The sequence below is a fragment of the Oxyura jamaicensis genome, chromosome 6 (genome assembly GCF_011077185.1).
Source record: "Oxyura jamaicensis isolate SHBP4307 breed ruddy duck chromosome 6, BPBGC_Ojam_1.0, whole genome shotgun sequence".
Taxonomy (NCBI): Eukaryota; Metazoa; Chordata; class Aves; order Anseriformes; family Anatidae; genus Oxyura; species Oxyura jamaicensis.
Window position 1 is genome coordinate 16,081,250 of NC_048898.1, and position 19,738 is coordinate 16,100,987.

At 41.9% G+C, this 19,738-nt stretch overlaps 1 long non-coding RNA gene across 1 annotated transcript in view; it reads left to right on the forward strand.

Moving 5' to 3' along the window:
• LOC118169332 overlaps positions 1-19,738 on the forward strand; it is a 41,345-nt gene that overhangs the window by 8,472 nt on the left and 13,135 nt on the right. The window contains exon 2 of the long non-coding RNA XR_004752025.1: positions 4,841-4,944. This is a non-coding gene — a long non-coding RNA (uncharacterized LOC118169332). The remainder of the gene's footprint in view (positions 1-4,840; positions 4,945-19,738) is intronic.

The following is a 19,738-nucleotide window of genomic DNA, read 5'->3' on the forward strand; positions in this document are numbered from 1 at the left end:
GCTGGTAAGCTCTAATAGTTTAAAATTACTCATAGTTTGAAATCAGTGAAAACATTTGAATGGGGAGATACAACTGTAAGTCCTAAAAGGGAGTACTCTTGCCGTAAAATATCCCCTAAAAGAGAAGTGCTACTTTCTTATTGTTAAAGAAACATACTTGTTTTAGAGCAACTGCTGGTGACTGACCTTGGTCTGGAGCCAGGCCTCCGGGAGCACGGTGAATCCTTGTCTCTGCCACAAGCTCCTGTGAAGCCGGAGCGCCACCAGGTCCGTGGGAGGTGTAGACAAGTCCTGCCCGCTGATGCCTCTTCAAGAAGAAAATGGAGAAAAGTAACAACAAACTACTGACCTCATTTACTTTTTTAATTGTAGTTTAATGCTTTGCTCAAGTTCGGTTTAAAATTTTTGTAATTAAAGGAAACACCAAGTGAAAATAAAAAAGCCATGTATTCCCTGCAACCCAGCAAAAGGCACTTCATATCCCGAAGAAGGAGACAACTACACGTAAATTGATAGCCTGTTAGGTTTGTCAAATGTGATCAGTAGCAGGAACCGGGATATAACCCATGGGGATTAACAGTCCTGTTGCCATAGTAACTTCAGCTGAATTTAGAACTGAAGCTTGCTGAAGAACACGGCCCAGGATAGTTTGTTAGCCTTAAGCCTTTATGTACGTGTAGTAGCTGTTCATAATGAATACGTGATGTGATTTCTTTTTGCCCTCCAAACTTCTATTAACACTGCAAATGAGTTGTTTATGGCTTATTCTGCAGCTCCTCAAGCTGCTGAGGCTCCCTCCATACCGAAGGCCTGGTGTTGCAGGTATGGTGTCGGGAACCCTAGGCTGCAATTAGGTATTTAGCTTTTGCATCCAAATGGCTTTGGTGGCCACTGGCCAACTTCAAGAACTCACATGTACCTAGCAGGTTATGCTCATTCATATACTGTTCATTCTTTAAAACTAACATATATAACTGAGTTCACCAGCTACCACATCTCAGCTCCTAAATTGCATCTAGAGTGACCCTTTGTGCATGCTTCAAAGGGCAGATGACAGCAAGAAGACCTTACGTTTCTAGGATGTTTTTAAAAATCTTGCTGTCTTCTCATTGCCATTTCTTCTGCGCTTGTTCAGCTCTGTGCATGTGCAAATTAGACATCTACAGCTTTTGAGAGTGGCTACCATTATAGTATGCAGAGAAACATGTTGCTGAAGCCCACATTTATATCTGCCAGCTGGATCGTGGTGAGGAGGATGAAAACCTGGTCCTCTACTCCCCTGTGGCGGGTGCTCTCTGTAGCCAGGTCTTTGGTCTTCAGAGCTGTTAATCTGATACGTCTTGTGCTAATGTCATTTGACGTAGAGGTCTTACCAAACTGCTAGGGTATAAAACTAAAAGCAAGTGACTTAATGCAAGAGACACTGTCAAAGCCTTCTTCAACTGAAAGGGAAGGGATATAAGACAGGAGTTTTGATGCAGACTGTAAATGGACCTCCAAGCCAAGCAACAACAACAAAAAATTATCCATAAGGTTGTTTTATTCAAAACTTTGTTCAAAATTGCTATTTTAAGCAGTTTTGTCCTGGAGAAATCTGAGATTTGGCATGAAAAGAGACAGCAAAATCTTTAAATGGTGACCAGACAGCCAGGCCTGGCTAATCCACATAGCTTTTAAAATCCCCTATTAGATTAATAGAAAAGCCTGTGTTGCTGACCTATTGGCTTGCTTACACTTTAAGCCTTTGGATACTTAAACATCTGGATGAGGCATCCTTGGGTTAATGAAGCCTCTGTGTAGTAACAGTTAACTGAATCCCTCTCTAACCTTTAGTCTGCTGTTTGACATGTATCATGTGTGCCCAATGCTTTGTGCTTGACCAAAATGTAATATATTTTTTAACTCCTATTAACAGATGCAAAAGCATATTTGAAACTGTACTGCCTTCTGCGCTGATTTCTCCATCAAACTAAGTCTGAGTCCTCAATTTTCAGCATTTTGTGTCTTGTGAGATCTAGCTCTTTGCTGCTATTTTCAATCTGTTCTTTTTCTAGGAGTGCTGTCTAGATTTTAACTATTTATAATGGCCCTGTGATGTGCATTTTGACTGTCCTTACCACTTACAGGAAACTAAGACTGAAGTATTATAACTGCATAACTGGTGCATGCAGTCTTGGGCTGTGTGCCAAAACCAAGAGGGGGCTGGGGGGCAGGGGGAAGCAGGAACGAGAAAGGTCAAGTTCTCAGAACAAGTGGCTGCAAATTGGCATAAATTTGGAAATTACACCTGCTTGTGCTGGTGACGAATTTGGAATGAAGCGGTTGCCAATTCTTTTCAATCTAGAATTTAGTTTTGTAGCCCTTGTGAATATCATGTAGGACTCCCATCTCGACTTCCTGAGTCTTACCTGTTTTGTTTCTTCAAAGATGATGGATTAAAAACGTTGGATGGCTAGGTCAGAAGGTTTGGAACATTATTTACATGTTTAAAGTGGCTGACATCCTAAAAACTCCTATTCTGGAGGTGAGATTTTAGTGTATTTGGTAGCTTCACTAGGGTTGTTTGTGTGCTTGCTGCACAGATTGGCTCAGAAATAAGTCACTGATGTAGTTCAAAAGTCCCAGCCTAAGAAGATGCCCTCTTATAGGCACTCTGTGAGCAGACATCCATAAGTTTAGGACTGTCTCTATGATAAACCTGAAATGCTGTTAGGCTCTAAAGGGACTTCTGTGTGTCCTGAGTAACACTTCTCTTACCACACAGGAATAGGCTCTGATTTGGAGGTGCTTGGCATTTCACCTATCTGGGAGCTGTGGAAACAAAGTGAAAACTAAGTGAATGAAACTATAGCAAGTAATAATTTTAAAATGACTTTGAAAAAAAAAAAAAGATAAAAATAATTAAAGCTGTAGTTAACAGTTACGGTAGAAGGAGATATCAGTCTGTTATGAGGCTGTAGTTCCACCTAGAACATGAGCCCAGAAAAAAATCAGGCTCCAGTATAGAAACAATTGATGCAATTGAGTTTTTTCTTTCTTTATGGAGCCCTGCAGAAGAACTAGTTTGCAGGAATGGGACATTGACTTTTTACCGTATGGAAGAGTTGTGACAGATATTCTTTTATTACATTGCATCCTACTGTTTTCATGGATCTGATAATCTGCACAGCAGTGATAGTGGGTATTAAGCTTCCAGTGCTACTGGAGCTAGCAAGCCTGGACAGGTTTGTGTTGTACTGTAGTTCTGCTGTGTCAACAGGAGAAGATTTAGAACCTTTTACTTGTCTGCAGTTGGGTTTCTCTCTCTCTCTCTCTCTCTTTTTTTTTTTTTTTTTTTGTCCTGATCTGTTTAATTGACAGCCCAGCAGCCTACAACTGTTTCTAGACTTTATACTTGAATCCTTAGCAGTAGTGGAGTTGGTGGGAAAGGGAGTGGAATTACATAATTGCAAAACCAAAGATAATTGGAGTGACATTTCGTAAAATTATGAACTAGACTAATGGAAAACTGCAGATAAAAAATGGCAGGAGTTGTACACAAAACCTGATCCCGTGGGAATCACTTTCCACAGTCCTCCCCTTTTGACAGCGTGTAAAGGGCAGGATCCTTGGTTGGTGTTAGTCATCCCAAATCTGGATCAGAAGAGCTGCAAAGATTGCCAGCTTAGGCTCTGACACAGCCCAGCTGCCTTCCAGCTTGCACTAGTGCATGGCTCTGTGCAACTGATACCACTTCTGTTAGCACAGGATATAAACACATGCATGGCAGAAATAGGAAAATGCCACAACTCTTCTGCAAGAGTAAAGGATGGCACAAACAGACCAATGAACAACCAAAAAATGAACTGAAAAGCCTTGAATCTTGCTGTACTTACTGTTTCTTAGTATTTATCCATGCAGTCTTTTGCTCACAAAAACGTTCCTGGGAAAAGAAGAATTAAATAATTGCAGAATGTGCTTGCATGAGCACTTGTGCATGATCTTGTGTACTCACTGTGGTTTGAGTCATGCAGTGAGCCACAAATGGGTACCACGTAGGTTAGGATAATGAAAAAAAATAAATGGTGGATGACTGATGTAAAACAGCCTTGAATTGGCTGCCTTAAAACTGTCAATTTATTCACGCTACTAGGAGCTCAAATAATGAATAAGGAGCACACTTCTAAACTCAGTGTTCCTTTTTTTTTTTTTTTTTTGTTTCATAAATGTTTGTTGAAGACTTCTGTTATGAGCAATTGCTTACATCAGTTTTCAAGCATGTCTTGCAAAATTAATTAGAACCATGACTTCACAGCAGATCACACTCAAAAATCAGAACCACAACAACTTTTGCAGAGAGATTTATACTCTACATCTTTCCAATGCAGTTGATCACTTTACAGAAGTAGATTCACTGAATTAAACAGGTTCCTTTATAGAATAATGAAAGTACAGTCTAATGCTGGACTTCATTAAGAAAATGCTGCAAATGCTATAGCTAGATGCAGGCCTGGAACATCTGGTTGGGACAAGTGTTGCAAATATGGATGTGGGTCTGCTGAGGTCACTGGATCCCCTGCACTTACAATTTGCTGTAAAACCTTTTTGTGCTGTCCATGCTTTTCACATAAGTGCCTCTAACAGTAGCATTACAAGCTTACTGCTACTTTGTCATTAGGTTGCTTCCCGACTGTAAAAATTGCTCTTACATTCTCCAAAACCGAATCTTAACGAGAACAGACTTCTTACTTTATTTGGTCATAAAATATCTGTACCCAAGAGTGATGCAAAGGCTCTGGGAAAAATGTTTACCTCCTTCATTGAGTTTCCCAGAATCTCATTTGCTTGCTCTTCTTTGCAGCTATGAAAAAGAAACCTAAAAAGAGAGACATGTTGTACTCAGCACAGAGAAGAAAATTTCACAAGAGACAAGGCCAGTGAAGATCAGTCACCATTTTTCTGCAAGTAGGTATAAACTTTGCCAGATGAAATGTGTGTTAGTGACTAAAAGAATTGTATGCTTCCTGTAGTACAACCTAATGTACACAAACGGGCAGCCACACAGCTCTTTACGGTTACATTGCTGGGCTGCTCCATTGTATTCAAAGTGTCCGGATCCAGCTCTGCCCTCAGTTGTGCAGCGTCACCCTTCCTTGCTTGGTCTTACACAAGCATGGCCAACTGCTTAGGATGGTGTGAATGTTGCCTAGTAACATCCATGCACCGAGTAACTGTCAGAGTGGTCCCTGCAGGGGTTACTGCCTTAAGGAGTGCTAGACTCAGGGAACACTTAAAAGTGTGTATTTTAAAAATGCATGACTACATTAATATGCTTACTCATTCCTTTGCTTCTAACGTGAGGTAACACTGAGATTCTGGTAACATGGAGATTGGCCTCATTATCTGCTGCTCAGATCGGCTCAGCAGTAGCAGTCACTGTATCATTATCTGTAATAAGGGTAAAATATTGGCCATTTTGATGTTATCCTTTATTTGCAAAAGATGTTCAATCACTGCTATTGACATGAATCTTCAACTACTGTCTTGTAGTAATTGCACAATGTAGTAGATTAGATTTTTTCCTTGTCATCTGTATTTTGCAAGTGGCAATTCTTTTCCCTGCTAAATGTGTTTCTAAGCATTTTAAATGTTAAAAAAGTGACTTGAATAAAATTCTAAATATAAAGCACCTTAGATTATCAGGTTGCTTTTGTCTGCTAAGCCATGATAATCACCATGTACCACAGGATTGTCTCTCAAGAAGAAAATTACATTAAACATTTTGCCCTTGGTGAGTTCGTAAGACCTGGCAGCTTGTGAAATTGTGTTAAACTGCACATCAGAAAAAGCTTCGAAGCTGACCAGAGATAATTTTTATTTAAAGAAATAAAAAATGTACAAAGTAATTGAAAAAGTCTTCTTGGTATGACAAAGAAACAATTGAGGATTGAAAAGCTTGAGGAATTTTGAAAGACAGTGACCTCATCTAGTCATCAACTGGGTTTAAAACAAGCAAACAAACCTACACAATTTAACACTACTCTGTGCATGGGATATGCAGTCAGTAATGTTTTCTAATCCAGTGTTGTTATTGGGCTCTGAATTGGTCCTGTTTGTAGCCAGGCCATATCCTGCAGGGGAATTCTCAAGGTGGAGCCTCTGAAATAAGCCAGATCTTAGTTTCTGTCTAGCTCATGCAGCTAAAGTTATTTAATTATTTTTAAAATAATAATAATAATAATAAAAGGTTGTTCTTCAGCTATCTGTTGGGGATCCTAGTAACTGCCATTGAGAAATTCAATGAACTGAATATAGTTTTCTCACTAAAACTGAGAATTTCTACAGTTAGTACAAATCCTGTGCAATTTAAAAAATAAAATATGCTTGGAGGTCGTGGTTTTAGCTGAAGTTGGCAGAGTGAAATATCTCACCATGGCAATGCAATCTAGATAGCTCAGACTAAAGCACAGACAGATAGTGGTGGTAAGCAGAAGTCAGCAAATTTAAACTAGAAATGGTATGTAGGCTCTTAATGCTGTGAATAAATGAATGGCTGCAAAATGTGCCTAGAATGGAGTGAGCTTTATGGAGTTTGACATCTTTATATCATGCTTTCCCTCTAGTCCTCAAATAGTGAGTGGCCTCCTCCTCCTCCTGAGCAGGGAGTGCGTGCTATTCTTGAATCACAGTGGCAGAGCACAGGCCCTGTGGAAAGCATCGTTGCTATCAGGTTAGGGGTTGCCAGCAGGTGGTCCCTGATAGACTGAATCACCATGGCTGTGGCTTGGCTCTGGCAATTTTTCTTTGCCTAAGTTGATGCTAGCCATGAGAAACCACACATTAATATTCTCATTCAGCTTTGTGGTTTATCCTCAGCTACTAGCCTGCTGCCTCCAGAGACAGATGTTCTGCAGTTCGAAGAGTAGGAGCTTAATGCACCTTTTGGAGCCTGCCTGTGTTTTTGTGCGACTTACACGTGCTCTGGGAGTCTTGGCCTCCAGCTACCAATAGTGGTTTGTATCCAAAACACAGAGCAGAGGGCTCAGAATCATCAAATGAGGAATGCCGTGATTGATGTGAGCTGGGGCACTGTGGAAGCTGGTTGTGCAAGGCAGCTCAGGATGCTCTGCGGTTGTGATTGGACACATTATGGAGAGGGTGCAGTACGTGATGGAGGGGGGTCCTTTCCCCAGATCTGGTGAGATCAGGTTGGATGCAGTGGCAAAGATGCTGAAACTGACTTTTAGCTCTCTCATGCTGTGGATTCTGGCTCTGATTGTCACTCAGACCCTTTGGACAAGTTCAGCCTATTAGTGCAGATTATGTTTAAGCTACCGGGAGTAAGGACTTTGCCTGCTGTCACTGTTTTCCTTGCCTTGAACAGCAGTCCTGCAGAGAGCACAAATCCTTTTTTGTCTTGCTTTCTCTGAAACAAGATTACCTTTGTTTCACCCTGGGGTGAAGAACCTGACCCTTTTAAATGACAGCATCTTCAGCGCTGTGTGCCATTTCCCAAACACCATGCACACGGATCTACTAAATGTACCAAAGATGATAAATTTACTTGGGGAACTATTTTCAGCCCAGATCACAGTGCTGCTTTTATTTGCTGGTGGGCCTCTTTATTTCTTTGCCAACATTCCTGCATGTTTCTGGTTCTTATTTATTTTTCTAATGCTGGTTTCCTCTCATTAATCACTCTAAACCTATACAAAAGTGATTTTCTCGTGTTACAAGAAATCTCTTACAGGGCATGGACCTTATGTTACTTCCCAAATATTTAATAATCTCTTAATTAGACTAGATATTAAATAGCAAAATACTTGCTTAGATCACTTACTATTTCTGTCTATGGCAAACTAGTATCTGCAAGCTGAACCGTAGGGACTGATTCTGGCTAATCATATAGCGCATAAATCATAAGCAGCCTCCATGTAAGCTGCTTTGCAATACCTCAGTGTCTCAGCCTTGATAGGACCCTTCCCTGGAGGACGATCCAATACCTGCCCATTAAGTGTGAAAAGACAGAAGTATGTAAGGTAGATTCATTTGTCTCCCTCTTAGCCAGCATAAAATGAGCTGGCAAGCTTAGATTTTTGGGAACCTGGTTTGGGACTAAAGATTTGGATTTTTTAGCATTTGGTGGCTGAAATACATGAAGCAATCCTTGCAGCAGAAATATGTCATTTATAATTAAGCGTCATCTGTATGTGTGTGGGGGAAAAGGACTGAAATGGGTGATTTAAGAGCAAGTTCCTCCCACACTGCATCGCCGAGTGAGCACGGGGGTGAGCTGTGCTGCACTGCAGTGTTTTTTACATCTCTTCTGTTTTGAGGACCCAAAAAGTGCTCAGGAAACAAATGAGAGTCTAACAGGAGAGGGGCTTGTGGGAAAACAGTCTCAGGCCTTCTTATCCCATGCTGTAAATATGTCAGTCTGTGAGGTCTGGGACGACTGTGCATTGGGAGGATAGTCACCGAAATTTGGGGAACCAACACTGGTGGAACAGGTCACATTGAGTTTTCTGGTTATTACTCAGTCATCTCTTTTTGAGGGTCATGCAAGCGATTTTGGGGAGTAAAACTACATTACTATAAAAATGCATCTTCTTATACTTGAAGAGCAGGTATTTGGGAAAGGGAAAGGAGCAATATTGAGGGCAAGATCAATCTAATTCCCTTCACAAAGCCTTTAGCACTGCTTTCAGTTATGCCTGCTGAGCAGTGTGCACAGCTATCAAGTGCGCTCACTCCAGCTTTCAAGAACAGAGAATAAACACTTGCAGCCTATTTACTCAGGAGGAACCTGTCTGCCAAGTGGAGCCACCTCCCTCCTTGGTTGTGTTTATGAAAACGCTGCTTAAATGGGGAGAAACAAGAGAAGAGCAAACAGATTCCTTGACCCACCCAGCGCTTCTCCCTGCAGCACAGCCACTCCTGCTGTGTGGGATCCGTCACATGATGGGGAGATGCTGCTGGGAGCTGTTATTTTAAAATACTGGCAGCACATCATCGGGTGGGACCTCTCTGTCTCGTCTCTTCTTACATTCTCCTACTAGCTACTTTTTGTGTTTTATACCTCTTCTTGTTCTGGCTGTATGGCCTATATATACACCATAATTCCTGCTTGTCCTCTGTATTTTTTCATATGCTTTGAATAAAGGTTCTTGTGTGGATGGTGTGCCAAAGACCAGTCACCAAATTTGACTCTCGTGAGTCTCTGGTACCCCTTCCTCCTCTGGTGAGGAAACAGTTACTCATCTCCAAAAGGCCTGGATGGCTTTCCACAGGGCATTAACCCACCTGCACGGGCCAAAGTCTGTGCTCAGCTGCATAAGGAGGCAGTGTAATTCCAACTGCAGATCATCCGTGCAAGGTGTGGTAAATGCCCTTGGGTGCCCTTGTTCCCTGGTAAGGTAGCGTAGCCAGAACTTCAGTCAGACTGCAGGTTCCTGCTGCGCTCTTTGCAGCAGCTTGCAGTTCTCTCTGAGCCTGGCTCCAGGAGGTCCTGCCTTACCGTGTCCCTTTCCACTCACTGCACAGCAGCCTCCTTCCCTTTTATTGTTTGGGACTGCGGCTGTGCGTAGGCAGGGGGAATGACAGAGAAGTGACAAAGCATATGTGAGCCCTCACACTGTGTTTTTTCAGTGTCTTGCTGTTTGAATGGTAGTTAGTGATATTTGCAAAGCTTCTTGCTGTTACAGAGGGTCGTTCTGTTCCAGTGAGGGACACCCACTGGTTCTTGCTGGGTGTTCAGAAACAATGCACCGGTCACAAAAGGATTTTGCTTTAGCAGTTGTTTCTGTTGGCTGGCCTGCTCCTGATAACATCTCCTCCTGTCGTGTACAAAGAGTGCTTGAGCTAAGGGCTTTAATATCTTGCATGGTCAAGGTTTGTTTTAAGGGGTATAGTAGTTTATTTTTGGAAGGAACTGAGGAGCGGTCACATAGCATTGAACTCTCCTATCCTGTTTATCATCTCCAAGCCCAGCCCTTCTCCCAAAATGGGTTTTCAAGATGTAGCACTGTGCTTAACTACAAGATAAGATTTGGCAGGCAGTTTTCTGCCTTTGGAAAAATATGGGTTGCACAGGAGTTTGAAAATGGAAATGACCAGAGGATAAACTACTTAGGCTAATTCACACCTAGAATCTTATCACAAACTATTGGAATTCCCTTACAAGTGGATTTGTTCTCTTTCCCCCATGTGTTGCCTTAGATCTGCTGGAGTGTGACTGCTGTGGCCAGGGAAAGGCTGATAAGTCTAAGAAGGGCTGATTGATACCTTAGCTGAAAACACTTTTTTTGCTTGAATTTTCTTGTTCTTATGTATCTTGTCCTATCTAGTGTTTTGCTTGCACTCTTGGCAGAATCTCCTAGACATGGCTTTTTCTGTAGTACAGAAATGTGTGAGAAGAAGATGGAGAGAAAATTACTACTTGAGAGCTGTCTAAACTAGACTGATGGATACCAGCAACCCTAATTTGCAAAGTAATGAAGTTCAGAATAATCTAATTTAGCTGTCTGAGAACTATAATTTTGCTAGACTCCTAGTTGTGTGCTCAAGGAGCACAACTTTAGGCTATAACAGAAACTCTGGTGTCCCTAAATGCCTTGCTTATACAGTTCCTTGAATGAATGCTGATAAGCAAGGCTGTAACAGCCCAGGTGCTTAGGTCTATTGACGTTAATGAGACTTAAGGAGGTTCTCAAGTGCCCTTCTTGAATTGGTGTCTGACTGCTCCAAGACTTTCCCAGAAATTGGATCCAAGTCAAGAGAACTAAGTAAACTCAAGCTGAGCAAAACCTCACAACCTGCCTCAGTTGAGGGAGGGTGATGAATATTTATATTGGAGTGATGGGCAGAAGATAAGGAGTACAGAAGGCTGCAGTGTGTGCCCTAGTGCTGTAAAAGCATCTTTGAAAACATTACCCAAATCCCCTGCCTATCACTTTGACTAATCAATAGATATAGGGTAACCCTTTTTGTTTGGAGTGACAGTTATGCAGCGTAAGCTAACAGGGCTCCTCTTTGTATAGGCACATCTACAAATACTTATCTACAGTGTTTGAAATGGATCTTGCGATTTTAGAAAAAAAAATCATATGAGTTCTAATCAAGTTCTGCTTCCCTTCTGTAGAAGATGTTGGCATATGCATTTGAAATGGTAGTTGAGCTCTGTGCCAGCCACTGTGGACCTGTGAGCAAATGTTATCTAGTGAGGTTCTGAATTAATTGGACACCAGCTCTCTGAAAGACCTGTATCGTACAGGGCTGTTTTCTCAAATGTAATTAAGTGCTGAATGCAGATGGGAATAGAGCAGGGGAGAAGGCTAGGGATGTAATGAACAAAGTGTTTTCCCTGTTTTGTGGCAAACTAGGTGCTAAAATTGTCCCAGCAAAAATGTGTCCCTTTGTACCTTGCTCTAAAAGTTATCTGGGCTGTTGCTGAGATCAGAGAAATTGTTGCTGTCCAGGCCTTGCTGACTTTCCCAGCTGCATTTCCGACAGGAGGAGCCGAGGAAGGAACAGCTGCAATTGTCCCATGCTGCAGAAGGATTCCCTCCCACAGGAGAAATCCCCTGCTGAGTGGATTCACTAGCATTTAAGCCTACTTAGTGTCAGACATAAGGCAGCTGTAACAGCTTCAGAATTGGGTCTTTCAAAGATAACCCTTGGTGCAGAACAGCTGATTTCTGAGAAGTGATGTCAGAATGCCTTTTTTGATGTTTGCCTTTCATGGATTTCAGTGTATGGTCCTTGTGCATCCCATTAGGCACTACATATGTGGCTTGCAGTTGTCTATAATTAGCACAGTTAATCTGTAACCATGAGGTTTCAGGGCCTTGTAAGTAGTACCATCTCTGACAGTAATGCTCTATTGTCCCCAAAAAGGATACATCCTTCTGGGTAAAGCACTATATGAAATTATATCCTCTTTCTCAAACTGTATTTCTAACTGTAAAGTCTCTTTCCATAGCTTAATACACTGCCTTTGCTTTCTCATATCTTATGTGGATATCTTATTCCTAATGGTGATGTAGGTAGCTAACCGTGCCTACTACATGGGTATTTCACCTTGGTCTCTCCTTCCATCAGTCCCGGTGATCTCTTCTTTATTAAAAATAAATCGTATTGACTAGGTCTATTTCACAAAGCATTAGAGAGATTACTGGCAGAAATGAAACGCAGAAGCTATTGCTGTTTCTTCGAGAGGTCATGCTGGCTTGTTAGATGTGAGAAGCCCCTGGCAGTACCCCGTCATCCTTGCTCTTTGGGTACAGATCTTTGGGATTAGAAATGCTTAGCAGTGGCTTGATTTTAGGATAAGTGTAACTATAATGAAAATAGAAGGTTTATCCATAGTGCAAAACTTTTGAACAAATCCACAGATTCTAGAAGACTGGTCAGAACAACCGAAATGGTGTGTTCTAAGTGCTGTAATTTTATTGTGGGTTTTGAACAGCTGACATTTTACTGAGTCCCAAAATAACAGGTCATGTGGATAAGAACTTTATCAACAAATTTATGTTCCTTTTAATAAAATAAAACACTGTGGCATCTGTCCCAGCCAGAATTGCAGTAGTTGCCTTCCCTGTTGGAGGTCATCTTGTTCCACGAACAGAATATTTACTTAAGCATAGAAAATTCCTTTATGTTCCCTGATAGTTTGCCTGGAAAATAGCAGTAAAATCACAGTTCAAGCCACGTAATTACTGTGGTAGTAAACAGCAATACGATGCCCACACATTTCCTAGTATTTAATTCCTGTAAGCTTCTGATATGAAGCACTTTGTAAAGCTGATCAACACATGCTAGATGAGAGGCTTCCAAACAGACTTTTGCTGTGACTGCACACGTAGCTATGGGAAGTCCACTACGGATGGAGTCCTGGAGGCTGTGCTAGGAGTTACTTGGATCTGTGCTGGCCTTGCACAGTGTTCCTGGTGGCTTCATCTGAGAGATGCTGTGCTAGGCCCGGCCCAATGTGAAGGTCTGCGGGACAGTAAGTCCTGTTGTCCTGTGGACTGCAAGGGAAATGAGCAAGGGGCAAAGGGACTTGCCTAAAGCCAGACTGCAAGTCGTGACAACAATAAGCAAAGGTACATGGTGGGAGAACAGCAGTGAGTCACCTCTCCTCCTAGCTTATCTCTGAGATCCTTCATTACTGGGGGGACAAGGGAGCAGGTGGGATTGCTACAGATCATTGACTGCCCCATTACCCAGACCAGTCAGCTTAAACACAGTGAGGGGATGTTTGGCTGATAACAGCCACAGAAGCGCTTAGGTAAAGCACAGCCAAGCTCCCAGCACAACCTACTTGAAAGAAAGGCAGGTATTAGTGCTGAAGGTTTTATTTGGGCTGTATCTGTGCTAGCAAAATAGAAAGCCGTGTTCCTCTTTAAATTGCCTGACTAGGACTCCAGGTGTTCTTATCATCATGGTATCTAGCCTTATTTTGATAGCAGTGCTGCTTAGGGCAACACAGGAAAGATTGCTAGTGGTTTGAACACTTATCACTGTTGAGCAGACCCAGGGTCATCTCTGCTGGGGAAAGCCATTCTCTGCAGCCTCCTGGGACATGCTGCAAGAGGAAGAGGTTTGGTTTCTGGAACTCCCATAAAAGAAACTCTGCTAGCATTGACGAAGAGGTGTCAGACATCTCACCCTGCGCTGATTTTCTGTGTTGAAAGCCTTGGATGATTTTAAGCTGAGATTGGATATGCTCATTGGCAAAATCATAGAAGGTGTAGTGGGAAACTTAATGCCATCTATGCAACTCAGCAGTAATGACAGTCAGAGCTTATGTGGGGACAGGTTCCCAGAGGCTCTATAAATAGCACAGCTTTACATGGGTTGGAGCTGACTTACACTCTCTGAGGATTTGGTTCCTTTTGTCTGGAAGACTGAGCTATGAAGTTTGTCTTAGAGAAATTCTCTGCCTGTGGCAGCTGTGCTGCTGCAGCACTAACCCATGCTAAGCGGTCACCTAGTAGCCCCTTGGGTAGGTGCAAGACACATTCACAAACGGGAAACCATGGCTTTGCCAGACCAGTACCAACCAGTTTGATGTACTCTCACCTTCATCTCCCTCCACAGCTGATGCTGCAGCACCAGCATCACTTCAGCGATGCGCTGACATGTGAGTCAAGTTTCTTTCCTCTGCCAGTTCTGAGATACTGTGCCAGTATTCGTTCAAATACTGCTGCTCTCATTCGGCTTGTGAAATTCACAGAAAATTTTAACAAACGCAAGCTTGCAAAGTGCTTTTTTTTTTTTTTTTTCCCTCTATAACCAGCAGTTGGAGAACAAGGTTTCTTGCTAGGTGCTGTACTAAGTATGGCTCACCACAAAGCAAACAGATTTGTGCTCGATCTGCTCTTCATGGCAATTATTTTAGGAGGCTTGTGCTTGCTGTGAGAAGCCATGTTTGAGATCTGACAGCTAACACAGTTTTTAATCTGTAAAGTCCGGTCTTTAGGTGGTATTTGGAATACAAAAACGTGTGTAACAAACCTCTTCCCCTGAAACAAGATTCTATTTTAGATATTTATCTTTCCCATTCCTGTTGTATTTGAGAGACTTGTAGTCTTTACGTAGGAATTACCTGAGTGAAAACAAGGTGTGCATCTGGAGATAGGCATGTGTGGCAATAGGCTGGGGGACTTTGCCTTTGATATTTGTCTTAAAAATTAGTTTTAAATGTGAGATGATGAAAATAGGCTAGCGCTGGAGCTTTCTAACTTCTCAGCACTGGGTGAGAGATGGTACTATGAGACGTGCTTTGCTTTCTCATCAAATGGCACTTCTGGGGAACCTTCGATATTCCGCTTAAGCTGCAGCTTTGTGTGATGTGACCTGAAGGCTGTGACAGGGCGACCCTGCACTCTGGCACCACCAGCCAGGGCTCTTATTGCTGCCTCCAGCAGAAGTGCTAACAAACAGAAATTATTTCCTGAAGAACATTTTAGCACCTACCTTGAAACAGAAGAATCTGTGAGCAGAACAGTGCTTGAGATCTGCCTCAGTTCACGGAAGGGTGAGGGGAAAAAGAAAATAAGTGTCTGCCCCAACATTACAAAGGAGGGGTAAATCTTACCAGCATGATGCAGAGGGGGAAGTTGAGTGAGGGAAGGGCCTTTTCTGTTGTCACCCAAAAGGCGGTGGCAGATCAGTTTCATTTCCCTGTTCCATGTTACCTGCGCTAAACCCATCCTTGGCTTGTTTTAAATCTCTCTAGTTACAAAACCAGGTAGGCCAAAATGTAGTTGAGATCCAGCTAAGTCACCCCCCTTTGTCAGGGACGCTAAATAAATAAATGAGAAAAATTGCTGAAGATGACTTCACTGATGTTGGGGTGGAACAGAGGAGCAAAGGGAGAAAGCGAACATTTGGACAAATCCTCATCCCTGATATTTTAAAATAAAAATCCATATAATTTAACTATTTTCAAAGATTCTGCACACTGCAGACACTCAACATTTGTGAGGAAAGGCATACAAGTCCAAGAAAATTCAAGCTGGGCACCTGCAATCAGCAGTCGTTTAATCTTTACTCCTTGCATTTGCTGCTCTTCTTTTTCCTTTACTACTTCTCCTTCCCCAGCACAGCTCTGTTTTTAATTTCCATGCTAGTGCATTCCTAATGTCATGTAAATAATGCTACGGGACATGTTTCTACCTCACCACATTTAATTTATTTGACAGTTATGACACCGAGATACTTGATTTGTGCATTCAGAGTGTCAGTTTTAAATAAACATTTCTCATTTTAATACTTTGGAGAAGGCTGTGAGTGTTACAACAGCTCATTCACCAACACTGATTTTTGGAAACTACAGCCATCAAATTATCCCGATACACAGTCGGAGAAAAAGAGCCCGCTATGTGCAATGATTTTTGCAAAATAAAACTGCGAGCACATTTGGTTACAGTTTATGCTTTGTCTGTGTTTGCTGAGCTCTAGCTCAGGCTCACCAGAGTCTGCACAGTTTGAGGTTTGGGATCAGAGGTCAGGAAATACTTGTTGTAGCACTGCTGCTTGCTTGCTGGCCTTGGACAAGTTTCATCTGTCTCTTCAAGGGCTTCCTCATTTGTCAAGAAGAATAATTAATAGAATCTTAGATTACCTGGGATTTCACGATTACATGGAGATACTTGGAACACTGCAGTGACCTTGAGTTTTGAGGTGCCGAGCTAAGTACCCCTGTGTTTGTGTTTGGATAACAGGGATCTGCAGCACTGACAACTTCTGAAAGAGAAAGATCTGATAACAGAACACAAAGAGAAGCCTACGTGTGATACATCACTCGCACCTTGTGTGCTTGACCCTGCACCGTGTGGAACCTATTACCCTCTCCTTCTAAAGCAAAAAGAGAGCAAAAAGAGCTCTCTGAAGATGTTAAAAAAAAAAAAAAAAAAAAAAAAAAAACAGAGAGAGAGAGAAAAGCAACCCCTCTGTGCTGAGTGCTTCATGGACGCCTGGACGCAACAGGAGGAGAATGTAGAAAATGCATCCAGATTGCATAGATCTCATTCTTACAGGAATGGCAATCACATGGAACAGAGAGCAGCAGTATTTCCTTTAAGAGAGTCTGCAGGCAGATACAGAATAGTTTCCATCAGAATAAAGGACGTGCTGCTACGAGGGGAAGCTCTGTGAAAGAGCTGGTGTAAGGAAACCAGTCAGTGGAGGAAAGCAGACATACCTTTTGGTACAGAAGGAAACCAGAAAAAAGAAAGGGGAAAGAAAACAGATGGAACGTGGCATTTATATAAAAGCAATTAAGATGCTATCAGTTACTTGGCAACTATATGGCTGTTTCTACTACAGGGAGGAAAGAGTGAGCACTTGCTGTTAGAGCTTTTCCCTTGGGATTCTTGAGGTTGTTATTACTTAAGTTCATGAACACCATGCGAGTTAGCAAAGGGGGCAGGGAAAATAGATGGACTTTCAGGCTCCCAGGACCTGCAAGATCTTCCCTCACTGGAACAGGAAATAATGTATGCTCTCCCAGGCTCCACAGAGCTTTTGGTTGTTCTGATTACTACTCAAGTGCTGACTACGCAGGGTCTCAACAGAACCTAAGTCTTCCCTTACTTCAACCCCAATAAATCCTTTAATAAATGTTTCTCTTTTAGCAGAATATCAAGTAGTAAGAAAAAAAAGAAAGTAATATGACACAGGAAAGCATGATAGTTCTGTCAAGTAGAAACGTCACCAGCTTCTCTTAAATGCAAGTAAAGCAAGCTTGCCAAAATTCTGATCACTTCATGGCAAAAAAAAAAAAAAAAAAAAAAAAAAAAAAGTTTTGGATAAACACAACCTCCACATCTATGTCCTCACCTTTTCATAAAGTAACAGGACTGGTTTGCCAAGACTTCTTGTTGTTTTAGATGTCTTTGGTTTCCTCTCTTTTCTCAGGGGTAGAGCAAGAAGGTGGCATTTGAGGTGTGGAAGCTTTAGGCAAGATTCAGATCAGGATTTTTTAGATCGGGTGAGCTGTGACTTTAGCTGTTTTTTGGTTCCAGGAAGAGAAAGTTGCCCTCAAATGAATCCTGGATTTTGTAGCACCTTGTAGTCTACAACTGGAAAAAGTATTAGCCATGTCCAAACTCCCATCTGACCCAAACTCAAAATAGCTGAGGGAGGGGACATAGCACTTAACATTTAGATTTACTCCATGGGTGCATGGATTGCTTTACCATTTCTGGCCTGGTTCCAGCTTGTGTGTGAGCCTTGTGCAGATTGGTGACATGCTCAGCAAGAGTTTGGACACACCACACGGGGCAGGAACCTCCTGCTCCGTACAACGCACTCTGAATGAGGGAGAGGAGCATGTGGGTTGGCAAACCCGAAGGAGCTCCTGCTTCCTCCCACTCAGCTCCCTCCTTACAAGCGCTAAAATCAGAGCTGGTCATTAATTAGCAATGTCAGATACCTGCTACTGGAAGAGTCCTTCTTACCAGGTCTCTACTACTGAGGCACTCTTTCTCTTCTTTGATTTTTATTTTTTTAAGGTAACGGCGTACTGTGGATATATTTCAAGCACAGTTGGCTTGTTTGAAGTTTCTCTTTGAAGAGCAGCACACTGCTCAAGCTGTAAAGCGTCACTTTCAGGAGTCAGATACATGCCCAGAAGCAGAATTTTTGTCTTGCAAATAATAAGCTGGTTCTGTAGGTTAGCGTGATGCTGAAATGAGCCAGTGAGTGGCTCCTAAAGCTGTGGTGTTTTATGCTTGGATTCTTATCCTCAATATATGGCAGTAAGGAAGGTGTGAAATTACTCCCCACCTGCCTGGAAATCTACAGAAATCAGTGAATAGGATTTTGTCTCCTCCATTGATCCAGAGAGAAATTGGGTGATAGTTTGCTAGAGTTAGAGTTTGCAAGTATCATTCAATGACACTTGAATGGGGCTCCCTCCTCTTGATCACTCCCAGAGGCAAATGAGAGGCACGGTGTCTGTCTGGCAGGCCTTCAGCGGGCTGGGACCCAGCCTTGGAAATTTATCCTAGAATGGTGCCTATTGGGAACATCAGATTTTAGCTTCTTACACAGCAGGTCCTTTGGAACAAACCTTTTTAGTGAACATATTTATTATAGTAGTAAAGTAAGTAGTCTAAACACGTCTGTGTCTCACCCAGGACATTATTATTCTCTGTAGTTATTTTCCTAGTGAGTTGAATGGCATAGTCAAAGGTTTGAGTCAGAGGGTCAGAGAAGGTAAATCCACTGGCAATGATGGAGAGTTTCTGCCAAAGACTTAGGAAGCAGACATTACCAGAATCTTGTCTGTTTTTTCTCAGTTGTATCAGTTACTTTAGGAAGAGATATTATCTTTGTCTATAAAACTTGCTCTAAAGGATTTTACTAGTAATGTAACTACTAGCTGGGATTTGGTAAGCACTACCCATACCCAAACATGGTATTAGTGAAAGATACTATCTGGTTAAGTACCGAGTATTAAGTATTACATTATATTGTATCAGATTGGTTTCTTTGGCACCTAGTTTCTTAACAATATACTAATATATTCAGCTTTCACTACTCTCCCAGTGAAAGTTGTTACTATTTTCAGCATGTGGGTGTTCATTATTTCTCTAAGATGAGGAAAAAAAAAAGAAAAAAATAAAACAACAAAAAAAAGCTTGTTACGATAGGATAAGCTGGACATCTGAAAACAAACCAAAAATCACATTTCACTATAAGAATACCAATTTTGGTACATATAACAAGGCCAGAGAAGCAATTTCTTTTTCATAGCTAAAATTTTACCGTGTAATGCAATCACACCAGAATTCTTGTGTCTCTGCTTTGTACTATTGATATTAATCTGCTTGTTTGACTGCTTTCTTTCTGCTCGGGCACCTTCTCTTATAATGGGACGGACTCCTTCACTGAACTTCAGCTACTCCCCAGCTGTCCTTCACAAGCCTCCTCAAGGCCTTTCTTTGCTGCACTGCCTACAAATCACTGTCACCTGGTAGTCTTGAAGCTGGAGGCCATCTGTGACCATGGTGACTGCTGATTTATGGAAGCACACCCATCTTTGTTATTCACACCACCTTCTTGTACACATTTTCTCCTTAGTCACTGTATTTCTTTCTTGTCTTGGGAACACGGAGTGCAAAGAGTCTGGGGTGGGAACTGCCTAAAGTAATGAATAAGAGGTGCAAAATAGATCAAGTAGAACATTGTGAAAAATATATTGAGAAATAATAATATGTTTGGAGTGTATATTTGTCAAAACAAGATT